The sequence below is a fragment of the Bubalus bubalis genome, chromosome 21 (genome assembly GCF_019923935.1).
Source record: "Bubalus bubalis isolate 160015118507 breed Murrah chromosome 21, NDDB_SH_1, whole genome shotgun sequence".
Classification (NCBI taxonomy): domain Eukaryota; kingdom Metazoa; phylum Chordata; class Mammalia; order Artiodactyla; family Bovidae; genus Bubalus; species Bubalus bubalis.
Window position 1 is genome coordinate 25,864,829 of NC_059177.1, and position 24,204 is coordinate 25,889,032.

Sequence of the window (24,204 nt, forward strand, 5' to 3'; positions counted from 1 at the left end):
TCTCCAAATCCTTTTAATACATTTGATTTTTGTGGTCTTTTTGGTAATGGCCATCTGGCAGGTATAAGATATTTCATTGCAGTATTAATTTGCATTTCTCTGATTAATAATGTTGAGCATCTTTACATGTGCCTGTGGAGCATCTGTATGTCTTCTTTGAAAAAATGTCTATTCAGATCTTCTGTCCATTTTTTAATCAGATTTTTTTTTTTAATTTTTGATGGTGGGTTGTATGAATTGTTTATATATGTTGGATATTAACCCATTACTAGTTATATTATTTTGGAGAAGGCAATGGCACCCCACTCCAGTACTGTTGCCCAGAAAATCCCATGGATGGAGGAGCCTGGTAGACTGCAGTCCATGGGGTCGCTAAGAGTCGGACACGACTGAGCGACTTCACTTTCACTTTCCACTTTCATGCATTGGAGAAGGAAATGGCAACCCACTCCAGTGTTCTTGCCTGGAGAATCCCAGGGATGGAGAAGCCTGGTGGGCTGCAGTCCATGGGGTCACACAGAGTCGGACACGACTGAAGCGACTTGGCAGCAGCAGGCAGCAGCAGTTATATTATTTACAAATATATTCTCTAATTCAGTAGGTTGTCTTTTTTGTCAGTGGTTTCCTTTATTGCACAAAATCTTTTAAGTCTAATTATGGCCCATCTGTTTATCTTTGCTTTTAATTCCTTTGCTTTAAAAGACAAATCCCAAAAACTATAGCTGTGATTTATGTCAAAGACTATTCTGCCTATGTTTTTCCCTAGGAGTTATATAGTTTCATGTCTTACGTTTAGGTCTTTAATTGATTTGTTTATTTTTGTATATTTTATGAGAGAATGTTCTAATTTCATTCTTTTACATGCACCAAGTTTTCCCAGACCACTTATTGAAGAGACTGTCTTTTCTCCCTTGTATATGCTTACCTCCTTTATCATAGGTTAATTGCCCATAAGTGCTTGATTTATTTCTGTGCTTGCTCCGCTTCATTGAGCTACGTGTGTGTTTTTGTCACAGTACCACACTTTTTTGACGTAATAGTTTTGTAGTAGAGTCTGAAGTCAGGTGTGTGATTCCTCCAGCCTTCTTTGTCAACATTGTATTGAATATTCTGGGTCTTTTCTCTATCCTTACAACTTTTTAATTGACTTGTTCTAGTTTTGTGAGAAATCCTATTCATATTCTAATAGGAATTGCATTGAATCTGTAGATTGCCTTGGGTGGTATGGTTATTTTAACAATATTAAACCTTCCATTCCAAGAACACTGTATATCTTAACATCTGTTTGTGCCATCCTCAGTTACTTCCATCAATGTTATGGTTTTCTGAGTACAGGTCTTTTGCCTCCTTAGGTAGGTTTATTCCTAGGTGTTTTATTCTTCTTGGTGCAATGGTAAATGGGATTATTTCTTTTTCTGATCTTTCATTGTTAGTCTTTTGAAGTGCAACAGATTTCTGTGTGTTAATTTTGTAGCCTGCAACTAAGTGAACTAATTGATGAGCCCTAGTGGTTTCTCAGTGACTTCTTTCGATTGATTTTTGCATCATGTCATCTGCAACCAGTGACAGTTCTGCATGTTCCATTCTGCTTTGGATTCTTTTTATTTGTTTCTTTTTCAATTGCTGTGGCTAGACTTTCCAATCGGAGAAGGCGATGGCACCCCACTCCAGTACTCTTGCCTGGAAAATCCCATGGGTGGAGGAGCCTGGTGGGCTGCAGTCCATGGGGTCACTAGGAGTCGGACACGACTGAGCGACTTCACTTTCACTTTTCACTTTCATGCATTGAAGGAAATGGCAACCCACTCCAGTGTTCTTGCCTGGAGAATCCCAGGAACGGGGAGCCTGGTGGGCTGCCATCTATGGGGTCGCACAGAGTCAGACATGACTGAAACAACTTAGCAGCAGCAGAATTTCCAATACTGTGTGGAGTCATAATGGTCAGAGTGAGCATCCTTGTCTTGTTCCTGATCTTTCAGGAGACTTTCAGCTTTTCTCTGTTGAATATGATCTTAGCTATGAGTTTGTCATATATGGCCCTTATTATGTTGATGTATGTTCCCTCTGTGCCCACTTTCGGCAGACTTTTTATCTTAAAGGGAATTGAATTTTGTCAAAGCCTTTACTGCATCTATTGAGATGATCATATGGTTATTATTCTTCAACTAAAAAATTTTCTTATAGTTTATTTGTCTGTGTCTTAGTTGGCACTCCTGGGGTCTGCATGGCAGCATGTGGATGGCTTGGTCTATCCATGTTGCCAAAATTATTTCATACTATCTCATGGCTAGGAAATATTCTGTAGTATGTATGTACCACATGTTTTTTAATCATTCATTGGTCAATGGACATTTTGATTCCTTCCGAATCTTAAATATTGTAAATACTGCTGTGGTGAATACTGAGGTGCGGTTATCTTCACAAAATATTATTTGTGTGCTTATTGACTCATAGTAAAATTGGCCCCTCATAGGGTTTCTCTCTTCATCGATTTGTGAGGAACCTCTATGCTGCTCTCTACAGAGGAGTACCAGATTACATTGCTCCAACAGTGTCAGAGGGTTCTTTTTTTTTTTTCACAACCTATGCAGCTTTATTTCTCTGTAGTCCTTTGGGTGATGACGTTACATTAAAAAGCAGTAATTGGAGACATGAAATCATGTGTTGTTGTTGTTGTTGTTTTAAACTGTGGGCTGACAATATACCAGTTGAAGCACCTGCTTGACAGAGGGCCTGGATCAGAAGATGGTGATGGTTTAGTTGCTAAGTCATGTCCAACTCTTGGGACCCCATGGGCTGTAGCTTGCCAGGTTCCTCTGTCCATGGGATTTCCCAGGCAAGAATACTGGAATGGGTTGCTGTTTCCTTCTGCAGGGGATCTTCCTAACCCAGGAATCGAAGCCAGGTCTCCTGAATTCCAGGTGGATTCTTTACCGGCTGAACTAGAAGAACCTTCTTTCAAACACCTGCTGCTGCTGCTGCTGCTGCTAAGTCGCTTCAGTCGTGTCCGACTCTGTGCAACCCCATAGACGGCAGTCCACCAGGCTCCCCCGTCCCTGGGATTCTCCAGGCAAGAACACTGGAGTGGGTTGCCTTTTCCTTCTCCAATGCATGAAAGTGAAAAGTGAAAGTGAAGTCGCTCAGTCGTGTCCGACTCTTCGCAACCCCATGGACTGCAGCGTACCAGGCTCCTACGTCCATGGGATTTTGCAGGCAAGAGTACTGGAGTGGGGTGCCATTGCCTTCAAACACCTAGCCCAATACATTTCTTCAGGTAGGAATTGTTTTCAGCCTCACAAGCCTTGTGAATAAGTGACCACAAGCTGCCCTTTGCAAGTTGCAGTTTCAGAAATCCGCCACAAGGCGGCAGCACTTCCCCCCACCCCACTCTGGTTACTGCTTCAACTACAGCCTTAGGGAAAAGTTTTCTGGGTGGAAGTTTGAGTGGAATGTGCTAGTACAAAGACCCAACGACCTGAGTCTCATTACTTCACCCCTCTTACCTTTAACAGCCCAGATTAACACGAATGTCTGCCAAAACTGGATCCTCAGGGTGATTGGTATGTGGGATGAACGACTGAAAAAGAAGGTGAGAACCCAGCCCTTGGAACCTGTGGAGACCAGGGGACAGTTTAAAGCTCTTTCAACCCAGAGTGTGCACCATCCTTTGGATACACTAGGCTTTGTACGGTGTAAGAAGGCCCGGTTGTATCCCAGCTCCTGTTGCCATCCAGAGAGTGGGGCAGTCAGGGTTGGAGGGGGCTTCATTTGCGAGCACCTCTAACCATCTCCTTAGCATTAGAACTATCCAGCTTTGGGACTGGAGCGTGCATGGGATCCAGGCTCAGACAAAAGTAGAGGTCCCCAGTGCCTCAGTGGAAGACAATTGCCATTTCTACCTCTTTCTTTCTTTGAATTTTTGTTCTACTTTGGGGTATAATTGATTCAGAAGGTTGTGTATTTTGAGGTGTACAGCCACGTGATTCAGTTGTAGACATGCTTAGGACCGTTATTTTTTGAATCTTTACACATGTGGATGAATGCACATTGTTAATTGTGTTTCCTGTGGTCCACGGTGGGTCCTTGGTGGTTGTGGATTCCCAGTATACTTGTGTGTATGTTAATGCCAAACTTCTGAATTATCCTTGCATCCATATTTCATCTTTGTGGATTATCATTTGTTGTTGTGAGTCTGTTTCTGTCTTGGAAATGGATTTAGTCCATGAAATTCTACATTCTGCCTATGGGTGATATCCTAAGCTTGTACCTTGCTCTGTCCTACAACACTCAGTGTCCAAGCGTGGCTAGATCCATTCATATTGTAAACTGGCATTATTTCATGGTGTCTCATGGCTGAGAGGTATTACACTGCATCATGTACCAAACATTTTTTAATCGGTCATCTGTCAATGGACATTTTGATTCGTTTTGGGTCTTGGATATTGTAAATCATGCTGCAGTGAATATTGAGGTGTGGTTATTCTTGCACAATATTATTTTGTTTGCAGATTGGTCTGTAGTTGAATTGGCCTCTCATAGGGTTCCTCTCTTCATAGATTTGTGAGGAACCTGTATACTGCTCTCCACAGAGGGACTTCCAGTTCACATTGTTTCAACACTGTAGGAGGGTTCTCTTTATTCCATGGCCTGTGCAGAAGTATTTCTCTGTAGTACCTTGGATGATGACCACTTTGAGGAGTTTGAGGGAATCCTCACTGACATTTTTATTTGCATTGCAAAAAAAGTAGTGGTTTGGGGCCTGAAATCGCGTGGGTTTTTTGCCTGTTTGCTTTAAACCTTGGGCCCACAGTATACCAGTTGAAAGTGCCTACTTGACAGTGGGAGTGTTGTAGAGCTCCCTCTCATGACTGTGGGAGTGTTGTAGAGCTCTATTTCAATTGCCTAGCCCAGGACATTTCTTCCATCAGTTATAGTGTACAGACCCACAGGCCTTGTGAATCGTGAATCACAAGTGCAGACAAGCTGCCCTTTGGAAATTGCAGTTGCAAGACGCTTCCACGCTCTTCCTCCTGCCCCACTCTGGTTACTAGATCAACCAGAGCCTCAGGGCAAGCTGTGTCCTGGGTGGTAGTTAAGAATGGAAAGTGCCAGCACAAAGACCCCAGGGCTTAGGGCTCATTACTACATCCCTCTTAAGAGCCCAGACTAACACCAATCCCTGCTAAAACTCTATCCTCAGGGTGCTGTAGTATGTGCCTGGAATGAGTGTGAAAAAGGAGATCAGGGCTGGAGACCAGGGGAAAGTTTAAAGCTCTTTCTGCCCAGAGTGTGCACCATCCTTTGGAATACACTTGGCTTGGTATGGGTGTAGGAAGGCCCAGCAAGATCCGCAGCTCGTGTTGCCAACCAGAGAGTGGCCAGGTACTCGGGGTTGAAGGAGCTTCATTTTCTGGCATCTCCTCCTCATCTTCTTAGCATTAAAACAGTTCAGCTTTGGAACTGGAACCTGCGTGCAGTCCAGGCCTGTGACACAAGCAGAGGTCCCCAAGACCTGAATGGAATATAGTCACTTTTTCTCTCTTTTAATTGAATTTTTAATTTTGTTTATTGGTATAGTCCATTTAGAAGGTTGTATATTTTGAGATGTACAGTCACATGATTCAGTTCTAGATTTACATATGACTGTTGTTGTGTAGTTGGTAAGTCGTGCCTGGCCCTTTTGTGCACCAGGCTTCACTGTCCATGGGATTTCCCATGCAGATGTATTGAAATAGGTTGCCATTTCCATCTCTAGGGGATTTTCCCACCCCAGGGATCAGACCATCACCTCCTGTACTGGCAGGCAGATTCATTACCCCTGAGCCAACAGGGAAGCCCCTGATATATGACTATTGCTATTTGAAACTTTTCACGTATGAATTAATACACAGTGTTGATTGAGGATCACTGTGCCCTACAATAGGCCTTTGTTGATTTTGTATTTCCAGAATATGTGTGTGTATGTAAGTTAATACCAGCCTCCTAAACCCTCCTTTCCCCCGTGTGTCCTCTTTGAGAACCATCAGTTTTCTCTTTCTGTTTCAAATATTCATTCATTCCTATGAAAATCTAGATTCTAAGTATAAGTGATAACCTAAGCTATTTATACTTCTCTATCTCACAACATTTAGCATCTGGGCATGTCTGTGTCCTTCCACGTTACTAAAATGTCATCATTTCATGCAATCTCATGGCTGAGAGATAATCCATCGTATATGTGTACTATTGGCTTTTTAATCATTCGTCTGTCAATGGACATTCTGATTCCTTCTGAGGCATTGTAAATAGTTCTGCAGTGAATATTCAGGTGCAGTTATCTTTGCAAAATATGATCCCTTATGGGAATGCCCCCCTCGTTGGGTACCACTCTTCGTAGATTTGTGGGAGCTTCTATACGGCTGTCCTTAAAGGGAGTGCCAGCTTACATTCCCAGCAACAGTGTAGGAGGGTCCCCTTTCTTCCATGCCCTATCCAGCATTTATTTCTCTGTAGGCCTCTTGAGGATAACCACTTTGATTTGTATGAGGGAATCCTCATTGTTGTTTTGCATTGCATTAAAAAGTAGACTTTTGAGGCATGAAGTCATATATTTTTTTTCTTTTAAGCTGTGTGATGACAATATACCAGTGGAAAGTGACTCTTGACAGTGGACCCACTTTAGAGCTCTGTTTCAAATCCTTGCCCAGATCATTTCTCCAAGCAGGTATTGTTTACAAACCCCAAGGCCTTGTGGACTAGCAAGTGCTGACAATCTGCCCTTTGTAAGTTGCAGTTGTGCGAAGTGTCCACAAGGGGCAGCACTCACTCCTGCCCCACTCCTAACTGCAACCACCAGAGCCTTAGGGAAGTCCTATGGGGGGGGGGGGGGGGGTGTCTCACCGGAGTGCTTGAGTCTCATTACTTCATCCCTCTTACCCTTAGGAGCCAACCGAGGCTTGGTATGAATGTAGGAAGGGTTGGACCCCAGCTCCTGATGCCATCCAGAGAGTGACAGGGCAAACAGGGTTTGAGGGGGCTTTCTTTGCTGGCACCTCTTCCCCATCTCCTTTGCCTTAGAAATAGCTTTGGGACAAGAACATGCATGGATTCCAGGCTTCAGACAAAAATAGATTTCCCCAGTGTCTCAGTGGAATACAATTGCCATTTCTCTCTTTTTAAATTTAACTTTTATTTTATTTGCGAGTATAAATGATTTAGAAGGTTGTATATTTTGAGGTGTATGGCCACGTGCTTCAGTTGTAGATGTATGTATGACCATTTTGTTTGAATATTTGCACATGTGGATGAATGCACGTTTTTAATTGAAGTTTCCTAGGCCAACGGAGAAGGCAATGGCAACCCACTCCAGTGTTCTTGCCTGGAGAATCCCAGGGACGGCGGAGCCTGGTGGGCTGCCGTCTATGGGGTCGCACAGAGTCGGACGCAACTGAAGCTACTTAGCAGCAGTAGAGGCAGCAGCAGCCCCAAAGTAAGTCCTTGCTGATTATGTATTTCCCATATACTTATGTGTATATGTTAATGCCAGCCTCCTAAGATTTTTTGCATTCATGTTTTGTCTTTGGGGACTGTTGTTTTTTTCCCAAGTCTGTAATTCTGTTTCTGTATTGAAAGTCATTCATTCCTATGAAATTCTAGATTCAACGTATGTGATATCTAAGCTTATATCTTTCTCTGTCTCAGATAAGTTATCGACTAAGCATGACTATATCCATCCATGTTGTGAAAATGGCATTCTTTCATGATATCTCATAGCTGAGAGATAATCCATTGTATAATGTACCACATGCTTTTTAATCATTTATCTGTCACTGGACATTTTTATTCCTTCTAGGTGGGATGCTGTAAATAGTGCTGCAGTGAATATCCAGGTGCATTTATCTTTGCAAAAATATTGTTTTCTGTTGACCCCGTGGTGGAATTCCCCCCTCATAGGGTCCCAACTCTTCATAGATTTGTGAGGAACCTCTATATCATAGAGGTAGTACCAATTTACATTTTCACCAGCAGATTAGGAGGGTTCTCTTTCTTCCAGGCCCTAGCCAGCATTTATTTCTCAGTAGGCTTTTGGATTATGACCACTTTGACTCTTATTTGGAAATCCTCATTCATGTTTTCATTTACATTCCATTTAAAAGCAGCGATTTGAGACATGAAATCATTCCATTTTTTCCTTCAAACAGTGGTCTGACAGTATCCAGATGAAGTGCCTGCTTGTCAGTGAGCCGGTTTAGAACTCGCATTCAAATGCCTAGGCCAGGACATTTCTTTGGGCAGGTATTGTTTCAGCCCACAATGTAAAAATGTTAGCCATTGAGTCGTGCCCGACTTTTTATGACCCCACAGAGTGTAGCCACCAGGCTTCTGTCCATGGGATTTTCCAGGCAAGAATACTGGAGTGGGTTGCCATTCCCTTCTCCAGGGTATCTTCCTGACCCAAGGATCAAACCTGGGTCTCACACAGAGCAGGCGGATTCTTTACCACCTGAGCCACCATGGAAAGCAAGAGCTGACAAGTTTCTCTTTGGCAGTTGCAGTTGAGGGCAGTGTCCACAAGGTGGCAGCACATCCTCCCTCCCAACTCTGGCTACTGCATCAACCAGAGCTTTAGGGAAAGTCGTGTCCTGGGTGGAAGTTAGAGTGGAATGTGCCAGTACAAAGACCGGAGCGCTTGAGTCTCATTTTTCATCGCTCTCACCCTTAATAGCTCCGACTAATACTATTCCCTGTCAAAACTCCATCCTCAGAGTGCTGTAGTACGTGGCTTGTGTGACCGTGTAAAAGGAGGCTGGGGCTGGGAACTCCAACCCCAGGAGCTGTGGAGACCAGGGGACGTTTGAAAGCTCTTCCAGCCCAGAGTGTGCACCATCCTTTGAGTGCTCTAGGCTTGGTTGTGTTGTGGGCAGAGCCGCTGGCTCCATAGTTCCTAATGCTGTCCAGAGAGTGACTGGGCCCTGAAGGTCCAAGCAGCCTTCAGTTGCTGCCTCCTCCTCCCTGTTTTCTTGCCTTAAAACCATCCACCTGTGCCGGAGCCTGCATGAGGTCCAGGATTCACACAAGCAGAGATCCCCAATGCCTCAGTGGGATATGGTTGCCTTTTCTCTTTTTTTACCTAAACTTTTGAGTATAATTGATACAGAAGGTGGTGTATTTTGAGGTTCAGCCAAGTGATTCATTTCTAAATGTACATATGACTGTTTTTGTTTGAAATTTTTCACATATAAACTAGTGTATAGTGTTGTTTTATCTTCCTGTGAACTACACTAGGCCCTTACTGACAATGTATTTCCAGTATATGTCTGTATGTCTATGTATATGCAAAACTCCCGAATTAACCTTGACCCCATTCATTTTTGGAAGCCATTGGTTTTTATTTTTTCTAAGTTGTAAGTGTGTTTTGTTTTGGATATTCATTCATTCCTATGAAATTCTAGATTCTACCTGCATTGGGTCCATCCATGTTGCTAAAATGGCATTATTTCATACTATCTCATGGCCAAGGGATATTCTGTTGTATATATTTACCACATGATTTTTAATCATTCATCTGTCAGTGGACATTTTGATTCCTTCTGAGTCTTGGGTGTTATAAATAGTGCTTCAATTAATATTGAGGTGTAATTACCTTACAAAATATTGTTTGTATGCATATCGGCCCAGTGGTAAATTCGGCCCTTCATAGGGTACCTGGCTTCATCGTTTCCTAAAGAACCTCGATACTGCTCTCCATAGAGGGAGTACCAGTTTACATTGCTATGACCAACCTAGATAGCATATTCAAAAGCAGAGACATTACTTTGCCAACATAGGTTCGTCTAGTCAAGGCTATGGTTTTTCCTGTGGTCATGTATGGATGTGAGAGTCGGACTGTGAAGAAGGCTGAGCGCTGAAGAATTGATGCTTTTGAACTGTGGTGTTGGAGAAGACTCTTGAGAGTCCCTTGGACTGCAAGCAGATCCAACCAGTCCATTCTGAAGGAGATCAGCCCTGGGATTTCTTTGGAAGGAATGATGCTAAAGCTGAAACTCCAGTACTCTGGCCACCTCATGCGAAGAGTTGATTCATTGGAAAAGACTCTGATGCTGGGAGGGATTGGGGGCAGGAGGAGAAGGGGACAACAGAGGATGAGATGGCTGGATGGCATCACTGACTCGATGGACGTGAGTCTGGGTGAACTCCGGGAGTTGGTGATGGACAGGGAGGGCTGGCGTGCTGCGATTCATGGGGTCGCAAAGAGTCGGACACGACTGAGCGACTGATGTGATCTGATCTGAAAAGTGTAGGAGGGTTCTCTTTCTTCCATGACCTACCCAGCATTATTTCACTGTAGCGCTTTTGTTGATGACCTCTTTGACTGTTGGGAAATCCTCATTGTCATTTTGATTTGTATTGTATTAAAAAGCAGAGATTTGAGGCATGACATTTCTTTTTATTTTTTTTCCCCCAAAGGCTTTATTTTTTTATTTATTTATTTTTAATTTTATTTTATTTTTAAACTTTACATAATTGTATTAGTTTTGCCAAATATCAAAATGAATCCACCACAGGTATACATGTGTTCCCCATCCCAAACCCTCCTCCCTCCTCCCTCCCCATTCCATCCCTCTGGGTCGTCCCAGTGCACCAGCCCCAAGCATCCAGCATCGTGCATCGAACCTGGACTGGCAACTCGTTTCATACATGATATTTTACATGTTTCAATGCCATTCTCCCAAATCTTCCCACCCTCTCCCTCTCTCACAGAGTCCATAAGACTGTTCTATACATCAGTGTCTCTTTTGCTGTCTCGTACACAGGGTTATTGTTACCATCTTTCTAAATTCCATATATATGTGTTAGTATCCTGTATTGGTGTTTTTCTTTCTGGCTTACTTCACTCTGTATAATAGGCTCCAGTTTCATCCACCTCATTAGAACTGATTCAAATGTATTCTTTTTAATGGCTGAGTAATACTCCATTGTGTATATGTACCACAGCTTTCTTATCCATTCATCTGCTGATGGACATCTAGGTTGCTTCCATGTCCTGGCTATTATAAACAGTGCTGCGATGAACATTGGGGTATGAGCTAACAATACACCAATTAAAAGGTGCTGCTTTACAGTGGGCCTGGTTTAGAACTCTCTTTCAAATGTATAGCTCAGGACCTTTCTTTGGGCAGATACTGTTTTCACTCGAGGGGCCCTTGTGAAGCTCAAGTGCTGACAAGCTGCCCTTTGTTGCAGTTTCAGGATGTGTCCACAAGACGGCAGCACTTACCCCTCCCTCTACCCTAGTTACTGCTTCAACCAGAGCCTTGTCCTGTCCTGGGTGGAAGTTAGAGTCGGGTGTGCCAACACAAAAACCCGCAGGCTTGAGTCTCATTCCTTCATCCCTTTTACCTTTAAGAGCCCAGACTAACAGCAGTCTCTTCCGAAACTCGATCCTCAGGGTGCTGCAGTAAGTGGACTGTGAAAATACAGGCTGGAGCTGGGAACCTCACTCCCAGGCAATGTGGAGAACATGGGACTTTTTATAGCTCTTTCAGCCCAGAGTGGGCACCATCCTTTGGGTGCACTACGCTTAGAGTGGCTGTTTAGGAAGGCCCAGCTGTACCCACAGATCCTGGCACCATGCAGAGTGTGACCGGGCAATCAGGGTTTGAGGGGGCTTCATTTGCTGGTTCCTCTTCCCCCTTCTCTTTAGCCTTATAACTGTCCAGCTTTGGGACTGCAGTGTGCATGGGTTTCAGGCTTGGGACAAAAGTAGTGGTCTCCTGTATTTGAATTTTTATTTTATTTACAAGTATAATTGCTTTAGAAGGCTGTGTGTTTTGAGGTGTGCAACCACATGAATCAGTTGTAGATGTGCGTAAGCTATATTATTTGAATCTTTGCATACGTGCATGAATGCACATTGTGAATTGGAGTTTCCTGTGCCCAACAATAAGTTCTTGCTGGTTATATACTTCCAATTTACTTGTGTATATATGTCAATGCCAGCCTTCTATATTATCTTTGCATCCTGTTTCATCTTTGGGAGCCATCAGTTTGTTTGCCAAGTCTGAGTCTGTTTCTCTTTTGGAAATTCATTTGTTCCTATGACATTCTAGATTGAATCTATAAGTGACAGCCTAAGCTTTCTCTGTCCCACACTAGTTAGCGTCTAAGCATGCCTGGGTCCATCCGTGTTGCTAAAATGGCATTATTTCATGGTATCTCGTGACTGAGAGCTAATCCACTGTATACATGTACCACATGCTTTTTAATCATTCAACTGTCAGCAGACATTTTGATTCCTTTTGAGCTTTGGAGGTGGTAAATAGTGAATTATTTACTGCAGTGAATATTGAGAAGCAGTTATCTTTGCAAAATATTGTTTTCTATGCATATTGGCCCAGATTTGAATTGCCCACTCATAGGGACCCTCTCTTCATAGATTTGTGAGGAACCTCAATATTGCTCTCCATAGAGCAGCTACCAGTTCACCTTGTCCCAACAGTGTAGGAGGGATCTTTCTTCCACGACATACACAGCATTATTTCTCTATAGTCTTTTGGATAATGACCACTTTGAGGGGTATAAGGGATTCCTCACTGGCATTTTTATTTGCATTTTATTGCATAAAAAAGCTGCAGTTTGAGGCATGCAATCACATTTTTGTTTTGTTTTAAACCTTGGGCTGACAGTATACAGTTGAAAATGCCTACTTGACACTGGGCCTGTTTTAGAACTCTCTTTCAAATCCCTGCCCAGGATATTTCTTTGGGCAGGTATTTTCAGCCCCACAGGCCTTGTGAGTCCCAAGTACAGACAAGCTGACATTTGTAAGTTTCAGGAAGCATCCCCAAGATGGCAGCACTTCCTCCCACCCCACTCTGGTTACTGCTTCGACCAGAGCCTTAGGGGAAGTCCAGTCCTCAGGGGAAGTTAGAGTGGAATTCAGTTCAGTGGCTCAGTCGTATCCAACTCTTTGCGACCCTGTGGAATGCAGCACGCGTTTTCCCTGTCCATCACCAACTTTCGGAGCTTGCTCAAACTCATGTCTATAGAGTCAGTGACGCCAACTAACCATCTCATCCTCTGTCGTCCCCTTCTCCTCCTGCCCTCAATCTTGCCCAGCATTAGGATCTTTTCCAATGAGTCAGTTCTTCGCTGGCCAAAGTGAAGGTGGCCAAAGTATTGCAGTTTCAGCTTCAGCATCAGTCCTTGCAATTCAGGACTGATTTCCTTTAAGATGGACTGGTTGGATCTCCTTGCAGTCCAAGGGACTCACAAGAGTCTTCCGCAACACCACAGTTCAAAAGCATCCATTCTTTTGGTGCTCAGCTTTCTTCACAGTCCAACTCTCACATCCATACATGACCACTGGAAAAACCATAGCCTTGACTAGACCGACATTTATAGGCAAAGTAATGTCTCTTCTTTTTAATATGCTGCCCAGGTTGGTCATAAGTTTTCTTCCAAGGAGCAAGCGTCTTTTAATTTCATGGCTGCAGTCACCATCTGCAGTGATATTACAGCCTGGAAAAATAAAGTCTCTCACTGTTTCCATTATTTCCCCATCTATTTGCCATGAAGTGATGGGGTGGATGCCATAATCTTCATTTTTTGAATGTTGAGTTTTAAGCCAACTTTTTCACTTTCCTCTTTCACTTTCTTCAAGAGGCTCTTTAGTTTTTCTTCATTTTCTGCCATAAGGGTGGTGTCATCTGTATATCTGAGGTTATTGATATTTCTCCTGGCAGTCTTGATTCCTGCTTGGGCTTCATCCAGCCCAGTGTTTCTCATGATGTACTCTGCATATAAGCTAAATAAGCAGGGTGACAATATACAGCCTTCAGTTCAGTTCAGTTCAGTTCATTTCAGTCGCTCAGTCGTGTCCGACTCTTTGTGACCCCATGAATCGCAGCACGCCAGCCCTCCCTGTCCATCACCAACTCCCGGAGTTCACTCAGACTCACGTCCATCGAGTCAGTGATGCCATCCAGCCATCTCATCCTCTGTCATCCCCTTCTCCTCTTGCCCCAATCCCTCCCAGCATCAGAGTCTTTTCCAATGAGTCAACTCTTCGCATGAGGTGGCCAAAGGACTGGAGTTTCAGCTTTAGCATCATTCCCTCCAAAGAAATCCCAGGGCTGATCTCCTTCAGAATGGACTGGTTGGATGTCCTTGCAGTCCAAGGGACTCTCAAGAGTCTTCTCCAACACCACAGTTCAAAAGCATCAATTCTTTGGCCTTGACGTACTTCTTTTCCTATTTGGAACCAGTTTGTTGTTCCATGTGCAGTTCTGTTTCTTCTTGACCTGCCTACAGATTTTGCAGGAGGCAGGTCAGGTGGTATGGTATTCCCATCTCTTGAAGAATTTTCCAAAGTTTGTTGTGATCCACATAGTCAAAGGCTTTGGCATAGTCAATGAAGCAGAAGTAAATGTTTTCTGGAACCCTCTTGCTTTTTCAATGATCCAACAGATGTTGGCAATTTGATCTCTGGTTCCTCTGCCTTTTCTAAACCCAGCTTGAACATCTGGAATTTCTCAGTTCACATACTATTGAAGCCTGGTTAGGAGGATTTGGGGAGAAGGCAATGGCACCCCACTCCAGTACTCTTGCCTCGAAAATCCCATTGATGGAGGAGACTGGTGGGCTACAGTCCACGGGGTCGCTAGGAGTCAGACACGACTAAGTGACTTCACTTTCACTTTTCACTTTCATACATTGGAGAAGGCAACGGCAACCCACTCCAGTGTTCTTGCCTTGAGAATCCCAGGGATGGGGGAGCCTGGTGGGCTGCCATCTATGGGGTCGCACAGAGTCGAACATGACTGAAGCGACTTAACAGCAGCAGCAGCAGGAGGATTTTGAGATGACCTTGCTAGCAAGTGAAATGAGTGCAGTTGTGCCATAGTTTGAACATTCTATGGCATTGCTTTTCTTTGGGATTGAAATGAAACTTGACCTTTTCCAGTCCTGTGACCACTGCTGAGTTTTTCAAGTTTGCTAGCATATTGAGTGCAGCACTTTAACAGCATCATCTTTTAGGATTTGAAATAGCTGAGCTGGAATTCCATCACCTCTGCTAGCTTTATTTGTAGTGATGCTTCCTAAGGCCCACTGGACTTCGTAATCCAGGATGTCTGACTCTAGGTGAGTGATCACACCAGTGTGGTTATCCAGGTAATTAAAATCTTTTTTGTATAGTTCTTCTGTGTATTCTTGCCAGCTCTTCTTAATCTCTTCTGCTTCTGTTAGGTCCATACTATTTCTGTTCTTTATTGAGCCCATCTTTGCATGAAATGTTCCCTTGGTATCTCTAATTTTCTTGAAGAGATCTCTAGTCTTTCCCATTCTATTGTTTACCTCCATTTCTTTGCATTGTTCATGTAGGAAGGCTTTCTTATCTGTCCTTGCTATTCTTTGGAACTCTGCATTCAGATGCATTGCATTACAAAGCAGCAATGTGAGGCATAACATCATGGATTTTTTTCTTTAAACATTGTGCTGACAGTATACTAGTTGAAGTGCCTGCTTGAGAGTTGGCCTGATTTAGAAATCTCTTTCAAATGTCTCACCCAGGACTTTTCTTGGCAGCTATTGTTTCTGCCCCATGAAGTCAAAGTGTTAGTCACTCAATTGTGTCTGACTTTTTGCAACCCCCATGGACTGTTGCCCACCAGGCTACTCTCTTTGGGATTCCCCAGGCAAGAGTACTGGAGTGGATTGCCATTCCCTTCTCCAGGGCATCTTCCCAACCCAGGGATTGAACCCTGGTGTCCTGCATTTCAGGTGGATTCTTACTGCCTGAGCTACCAAGGAAGCAAGCAAGTGCTGACAAGTTTCTCTTTTCAAGTTGCAGTTGTGAGAAGTGTCCACAAGGCGGCAGCACTTCCTCCTGCCCCACTGTGCTGAGTGCATCAACCAGAGCCTTAGGAAAGTTGCCGCCTGGGTGGAAGTTGCAGTGGAATAGGCCAGCACGAGGCCTGAGACCCTGAGTCTCATTACTTTCTCTTAGCCTTAAGAGCTCAGACTAACACTGCCCAAGCTAAATTGTCAGGGTGCTGTAGTACGTGGGGTGAATGGCTGTGAGAACGTAGACTGGAGCTGGAAACCCCACCCCCAGGACACGTGGAGACCAGGGAACATTGTGAAGCTCTTTCAGCCCAGAAAGTGCACCATTCTTAGGGTGCACGAGGCTTGGTACTCTTGCCTGGAGAATCCCATGGACAGAGGAGCCTGGTGGGCTACAGTCCTTGCGGTCGCAAAGAGTCAGACACGACTGAGTGACTAACACACACACACATACACACACACACACACACACACCCTTGGTATTGGTGTAGGAAGGTCCAGCCCCTGGTGCCATCCAGAGTTACTGAGCAGTCAGGGTTTGAGGGGACTTCGTTTGCTGGCACCTCTTCCCCATCTCCTTTGCCTTAGAACTGTCCAGCTTTGGGATTGGAGCGTGCATGGGGTCCAGGTTTCGGACAAAAGTAGAGGTCCCCAGTGCCTCAGTGAAACACAGTCACCTTTTCTGTCTCTCTTTTTTTAATTTGAATTTTTATTTTACTTATAATTGATTTAGAAGTTTGTATATGTTGAGGTGTACAACCAGGTGATTCAGTTGTAGATGTGCATATGACTGTTCTTACTTGACTCTTTTCATATATGGATCAATGCACATTGTTAATTGGAGTTCCCTCTGCAGGGTGTAGGCTCTTGCTGATTATTGATTTCCAGTGTATTTGTGTATATATGTTAGTGCCAACCTCCTGTATTATCCTTGCCCCCAGGTTTCCTCTTTGGGAACCACTGTGTGTTTTGTTTTCTTTTCTTTTTTTCTAAGTCTTTGTGTCTGTTTCCCATTTTGAAAATGCATTCATCCTATGAAATTCTTGATTCAGCCTTTAAGTTATATCCTAAGCTGGTATCTTTCTCTTTCAACACTTAATGTCCGAACATGGTTAGGCTCATCCCTGTTGCTAAATGGCATTATTTCATAATATCACATGGCTGCGAGGCATTCCATTGTTTAGCGGTACCACATGGTTTTTAACCGTTCACCTCTCAGTGAACATTTTGATTCATTTGAAATCTTGGGTGTTATAGATAGCAGTGTTGTGAATATGAAGGTGCGGTTACCTTCACAAAATTTTGTTTTCTGGGTGGATTGGCTCCATAGTGAAACTGCCCCTCACGCTACCTGTCTTGATGACAGTGACCACTCTGACAAGTATGAGGGAATCCTCATTGTCATTTTCATTTGCATTGCATTAAAAAGCAGCAATTTGAGGCATGGAATCACTTTTTTTTTTCTTTTAAACTGTGTGCTGACTATATACCAGTTGAAATTGCCTGCTGAATGTGGGCCCTCTTTAGAGATCTCTTGTGATTGCCTAACTTAGTACATTTATTTGGTCAGGTCAGGGTTTTATGTTTTTGTTTTTTTTCTTTTTTTAAATTAATACAGACGCTCAAGCCTTGTGAATAGGAAGCGCTCATCCTGACAAGCTGCCCTTTGTAAGTTGCAGTTGCAGGCAGCGTCCACAAGGCGGCAGCACTTTCTCCCGTCCCACTCGGGTTACTGCCTCAATCAGAGCCTTAGGGAAAGTTCTTTTCCCCGGTGGAAGTTAAGAGTGGAATGCGCCCCGCACAAAGGCCTGAGAGCCTCTCATTACTTCCTCCCTCTTGTCCTTAACACCAAACTCTGCCAAAACTCGATCCTCAGGGTGCTAGCATGTGGGGTGAACCACTGTGAAATGGCAGACTGGAGCTGGGAACCACACCCCCAGGACATGAGGCGACCAGGGTACGTTTTCAAGCTCTTTCAGTCCATGGGGTCACCAAGAGTCGGACACGACTGAGCGACTTCACTTTCGCTTTTCACTTTCATGCATTGGAGAAGGAAATGGCAACTCACTCCAGTGTTCTTGCCTGGAGAATCCCAGGGACGGCGGAGCCTGGTGGGCTGCCGTCTATGGGGTCGCACAGAGTCGGACACAACCGAAGTGACTTAGCGGCAGTAGCAGCAGCAGCAGAAGCAGCAGCCCAGAGAGTACACCATCCTTTGGGTGCACTAGGTTAGGTGTGGGTGTAGGAAGGCCCGGCTGTATCCACAGATCCTGGTGCCATCCAGAGAGTGGGCAATCAGGGGTTGAGGGGGTTTCATTAGATGGCAACTTCTCCTCATCTCCTTAGCCTTAGAAATATCCAGTTTCCAAATGAAGCTTGCATGAGATACAGGCTTGGATACTAGAGGTCCCCAGTGCCTCAGTAGAATACAGTGGCTTTTTCTACCCTTTTAAAAATTGAATTTCTATTTTATGCATGGTTATAATTGATTTAGAATGCTGAGTATTTGGAGTTTGTCAGCGACGTGGTGGTTCCCTTGTCGATGTACATATGACTATCCTTATTTGAACCTGTGTACATCTGGATTGATGTGCATGATTGATTCGAGTTTCTTATGCCCAGCAATAGGCCCTTGCTGATTATGTATTTCCAATATACTTGTGCATATATATTAATGCAAAAAAAGTAAATTATCCTTGCTTCCATGTTTCGTCTTTGGGAACTATCTTTTTTCCCCCCAAGTCTGTGAGTCTGTTTTGTTTTGGACATTCAATTGTTCCTATGAAATTGTAAACTCTGCCAGTAAGTGATATCCTCAACTTGAATCACTGTCTCTCTCACAACAGTTAGTGACTGAGCATGGCTAGTTCCATCCATGTTGCTAAAATGGCCTTATTTCATCCTGTCTCATGGCTGAGAGATATTCCATTGTATTTATGTACCACGTGTTTTAAATCATTCATCTGTCAGTGGACATTTTGATTCCTTTTGAGTCTCAGATGTTGTAAATAGCACTGCAATGACTAGAGAGGTGCAGTTATTCTTGCAAAATGTTGGTTTCGGTGGAGATTGGTCCAAAGTTGAATTGGCCCTTCTCTTCATAGGCTTGTGAGGAACCTCTGGACTGATCTTCATAGCAGGAGTACCGACAGTGCTCCAGCAGTGTGGGAGGGAGCTGTTTCTTCCACGAGCTACCCAGCATCACTTCTCTATGGTCCTTTGGATGATGACCACTTTACTGATGTGTGGGAAGTCTTACCTACATTTTCATTTACATTGCATTAAAGGGCAGCAATTTGAGGCATGAAATCATGCTGTTGTTTTTTCCCTTTTAAACCATAGGCTTGTAATACACCTGTTGAAAGTGCCTGTTTGACAGTGGGCCTGGTTTATAACTCCCTTTCCAATGCCTGGCTCAGGACATTTATTCAGGCAGGTATTTTTTTATCAAGAGAGATCTATAGGTCTTGTTGGAGAAGACTCTTGAGTCCCTTGGACTGCAAGGAGATCCAACCAGTCCATTCTGAAGGAGATCAGCCCTGGGATTTCTTTGGAAGGAATGATGCTAAAGCTGAAACTCCAGTACCTTGGCCACCTGATGTGAAGAGTTGACTCATTGGAAAAGACTCTGATGCTGGGAGGGATTGGAGGCAGGAGGAGAAGGGGACGGCAGAGGATGAGATGGCTGGATGGCATCACTGACTCGATGGACGTGAGTCTGAGTGAACTCCGGGAGTTGGTGATGGACAGGGAGGGCTGGTGTGCTGCGATTCATGGGGTCGCAAAGAGTCGGACACGACTGAGTGACTGAACTGAACTGAACTGATAATTCTTGTGAAGAACAAGTGCCAGCAAGCTGCCCTTTGTTAGTTACAGTTGCTGAAAGTGGCCACCAGGCGGCAGCACTTCCTTCCGCCCCACTCTGGTTCCTGCTTCAACCAGAGGCTTAGGGAAAGTTGTGTCCTGGGTGGAAGTTAGAGTGGAATGTACCAGTACAAAGACCCAAGGACTTGAGTCTCGTTACTTCATCCCTGTTACCAATAGGAGTCCAGATTAACACCAGCGTCTGTCAAAATTTACTCCTGATGGTGCCCTACTGTGTGAGTGGGTCAACTGTAAACAAGGAGGCTGGATCTGGGAACCCCAACACCAGGGGATGTAGAGACCAGGGGACTCGGCAGAGCTCTTCCAGCCCAGAGGGGACACCATCCTTTGGGGGCACCAGGCTTAGTATAGTTATTTGAAAGCCCAGCTGAGTTTGGAGTGTGTGGGGCCATCCACAGGGGGACCAGTCACTCCTGGTCCAAGGGGGGTTCACTTGTTGGCACATTCTCCTAAGCTCCTTTGCTGCTAAGTCACTTCAGTCGTGTCCGACTCTGTGCGACCCCTTTAGCCCCTGGATAATTCAGTTTTGAGACTGAAGCCTGCTCAGATTCCATGGATATGGCACCTTCCCGGATTCCAGGGTGTATTGGGGAATGTCCTAGGCGATTCCCTCAATTAGCTTACGATGATGATGATGATGATGATGATGATAATGTTGCAATATAGAGTTTTACATTTTGTTTCTTTTAGGTATACAGTAACAGATTCAGCTGTGTACATAAATACTTTTTATTGTTTTTCAGAATCTTTCCCTATATAAGTTATGACAGAATGTTGAGTAGAATTACCTTTAGGATACATTAAGTCCTGGTTGATTATTTGTAATTTTCTATATATTATACTGTATATATTAATATCTATCTTTTAATTTATCCATCTTCTCCATGTGGATAGTGGTTTTGTCCAGAATGTCAGTTCAGCTTGTCAAGCTTATGCTGATGTAATAGAGAACACTGCTGCTCCGTGGTTTAGAGTAACACTGATTTTTCTCCTATGCTATAAATTTCAACAAAGTTGGTAGCGACTTTGCTTTTCAGTGATGAAGCTTCTACATTTGCTTCCAGGAACACCTGGTTTGAGGCAACACATGGAAAGTCCTGCCCTGGCTTTCAGAGGTTTCAGGGGAGGTGACTGACTGTGGCCAGCCCTGTATCTGCAACCAACTAACTTTCATGAGAAATGCAGTCCTAACCCATATTTGCACGGGGACAGAAGTGCTTGAAAATATATAGAAATAAGCCTTAAAAAGTATTTTTCAGAACTTCTGTCATCAAATTCAAGTTTCAGGAATTCCATAGCATTTCTGCCCCAAGTAGTGAGAAAGAAAAATGGATGATACCTGTATCACACAAAGGGGAAGTGTGAAGATAAAAGAGGATGAATCTTCATGTTCAAATTGAGAAGATATCCTAAGTCTGTATAAGCAGAGATATTTGATCTATGGTACCTATTATAACAGGAGGCAATGTAGAAAGTTGCCACCAAAGTATATTTGATGGGAATATTTAAATAAACAATAGGCCATCATTGTGCTGACTTTTTAAAATAGATGAAATTTGTGTGTGTGTGTGTGTGTGTGTGTGTGTGTGTATATTTATGAAGATAATTAAAAGATTACTCTGGCTGGAAAAAGAATTCCATAAGACATTTAAAAATGAGATACTCCATAAGCATATGAAGTTATTTTTGTAAATAGTGATCAACATACATAATTGTACATGTACTTCTCCTAAATAAGAGTTCTGCTAGTACTGGATGGTATAAGGAACAGAAATCTGATGTTTTCACCTTAAACTGGTAACAAACCTTGTTAGCTTGGAAAAGTAGTGCGCGAATGGAAGTGGAGATGGAGAACTTTTGCTTAAATGTTACCTTTTTGTTGCTTTCATAACATGTATTATTTGTATAATTATTTACAAATTAATTTACTTTGTTTAATGTAACATTTCTCAAATGCAGTTCCCCTTAAAACATTAAAACATGTGTGTGTGTGTGTGTGTGTGTGTGTGTGTGTTAGTCACTCAGTTATGTCCTACTCTTTGTGACCCCATGAACTATAGTCCACCAGGCTCCTCTGTCTATGGAATTCTCCAGGCAAGAATACTGGAGTGGGTTGCCATTCCCTTCTCCAGGGGATCTTCCCAACTCAGGGATTGAACTCTGGTCTCCTGCATTGCAGGCAGATTCTTTATCACTGAGCCATCAGGGAAGCCCCAACATATGTGTATATGTGTGTGTGTGTGTGTGTGTGTGTGTGTGTGTGTGTATAGAGAGAGAGAGAGTGAGAGAAGTCACTCAGTCATATCCAACTCTTTGTGACACCATGGACTGTAGCCCACCAGGCTCCTCCGTCCATAGGATTGTCCAGGCAAGAATACTGGAGTGGGTTGCCTTTTCCTTCTCCAGGGGATCTTCCCGACCCAGGGATCGAACCCAGGTCTCCCGCATTGCAGGCAGATTCTTTAACCTCTGAGTCACCAGGGAAGCCTAAAATATATTAAATGTATATTAATATATATAATATATATTACATTAAACATATTAATATATATTAAGTAAATATATTAAATATATATGTGTTATTAAAATCCCAGGGAACAAATCGGAGATACACATTTGACTTTCCTCCAGGTCCTTACAGGGACCTCCACAAGAGGATAAAGACAAACTTAACATTCCATATCCATGCCCTACACAAGGTTTACTCTGTCTGAGGCCCTTCCATAAAACTAGAAAACTGGACAGTGCTATTTTTCTTCATTCCCATCCTTATAAATCAATTTCTCATCTTTTTTTCTTTTTACAAATATATCCATGATGTGCAGTTTAGCTAGAGGTTGCCAGGTTAAATAAAATTCATTTTCTTTCCTTTCCCCAAAAAGTGTTCGAAGCACATGTGCAAATCAGTGGAAGATTTCCTTTGGATTTTACTAAAGGGCAAGCAGGGCACCTAGTGGATCCCACTCAGATGCCGTGTGTAAGGCGAATTCAGGGGTTGACAGAGCCAAGCTTCTAATAAACACATGAATATTTGTCCCAGATGCACCGCTCCTTTTTTTTTTCCAGTGCCCTCTCATCCAATTACTGAAGCATCTGTTTTCCTTTAAAAATAAAATAGCCATTGACATGTTATTTTGAACTGATGTTTAGAACCTAGTGGTATCTTTACCATTAAATGTATGTGAACAATGCCAATCTAAATATTTATCAAGGAATTGCATCTATTACTTGAGAGATCTCTGCATTGACAGATAGATACTGTCATGTAGAAGACATGATTTTGCACCATAAGAATATTTTTGGCTAGAAAAAAAAAATCTATGACTAAAATTGACCTGAACAAGTAGGTTATTTTCCTAAATTCCAAGAAGTTTACAAGACAGTATTTGCTGTTTCAGCAGCTCCGCCATGGCTGGCATGTTTGTGATTATTTTCACTTGTTGTGAAGTCACAGGATGATCACACTTTCCATCACATTCAAAGATGCAGGTGGGAGACGGTACAGGGAAGCATTTCTTCTTGTTTCTTCCTTTATGAATAAGTGAAGGAATTTTTCCTGGAATACATTCAGTGTATTTCCCTTTGTATATCACTGGACAGGCTAGGCAATGTCTTCAGTATTAGAAAAGGGATTTGCTTTGCCCACCCTCTACCCCTAACATCAGTGCCCCCCGTTCCAAAACAGAAGAAAAAATGCTCAATGACTTTGGCAAAAAATAATGAGGAGAGACAGCATCAGTGTCCCTAAGAGTGCGTCCTTATAGTCATAAGCCCTTCCCTTGTCCAGGTTTTGTTCTAACATTTTACAAATTTTAGATAATTTACTCCTCAAAATAGGTGTGTAAGCTGGGGACTGTTACTATTCCCCGTGTAAACTGGGGTATTGTGGCTATGGACACTGGGGAGTGGAGAAAGAAAATCACTGCACAGTGAGTGGGTTTTTTGTTGTTGTCTGTTTTTTTACAGTGAGTGTTTTGAACCAGGATTTATACACTGGTTGAGAGCGTTCCTAATCATTGTGCTCAACAGTTGCTCCAGGTAGTAGCAGAATGATGACCAAAAACTAAGGCCCGTGGAGGCTTGTGACCAGTTGTGTAAAACAGGGAGGCAAGTCTTACCCAGAACTTCCAGACCCCCCTCAAACCATGAAACTCAATTATAAGTGAAAATGAAAGTGAGATGACATGTAGATATGAAGAGTTAAAGAAAGCTACCTTTATTCACAGGGCTTCCCTCCTGGCTCAGATGGTAAAGAAGCCACCTGCAATGCAGGAGACCCAGGTTTGACCCCTGGGTCAGGAAGATCCACTGGAGGAGAGCATGGCAACCCACGCCAGTGTTCTTGCCTGGAGAATCCCATGGACAGAGGGGCCTGGTGGACTTCAGTCCATAGGATCACAAAGAGTCAGACACAACTGAGCGACTGAGTGCACACTCATGCATACACCTTTATAAAAAGTAACAAAAATGAAACCCAAAATGGTAAAATAGGTA

At 43.3% G+C, this 24,204-nt stretch overlaps 1 long non-coding RNA gene across 1 annotated transcript; it reads left to right on the top strand.

The window, feature by feature from the left end:
• The first annotated feature begins 3,127 nt into the window (after positions 1 to 3,127).
• On the top strand, positions 3,128 to 20,905 carry LOC123330957. The gene is made up of 3 exons (XR_006547313.2): positions 3,128 to 3,274; positions 3,513 to 3,589; positions 20,775 to 20,905. It is a non-coding gene; the product is annotated as an uncharacterized LOC123330957 (long non-coding RNA).
• The last annotated feature ends 3,299 nt before the right edge of the window (positions 20,906 to 24,204 follow it).